The following is a 389-nucleotide window of genomic DNA, read 5'->3' on the forward strand; positions in this document are numbered from 1 at the left end:
AAGATTCTGTCCAACCCTTTTGGAGAAAGTAAAAGGCAGAGAAGGCCTAGGGTCACAAATAAATACTATGTCTTGGGCCAGCTAGGTGGCATAGTGGTTCAGGTGGCTGGACCCCATGGGGCCAACTGTAGGGTTCAAGTCCTAGACCTGGTGGTTTGAAAATCACACCAGGTGCATGTGCATGCTTGCCCAAAATCCTGAGAGAAGAATGAAGGTGAAGAAATTATGGCATATCCACCCTCCTCCAGGGAGGCTTTCTCACTTTCTCTCTCTTTCTGTCTGTTTCTCTCTTATCTCTCTCTAGTGAGTGCATATGCCCTATAGCAAAATTTTAAAAATAAATAAATTAAATATATATTGTGCCCTTTCATCTCCACCTATAACTCAGG

Source organism: Tupaia chinensis, unplaced genomic scaffold, assembly GCF_000334495.1.
Source record: "Tupaia chinensis unplaced genomic scaffold, TupChi_1.0 Scaffold000330_1, whole genome shotgun sequence".
In the NCBI taxonomy this organism is placed as follows: domain Eukaryota; kingdom Metazoa; phylum Chordata; class Mammalia; order Scandentia; family Tupaiidae; genus Tupaia; species Tupaia belangeri.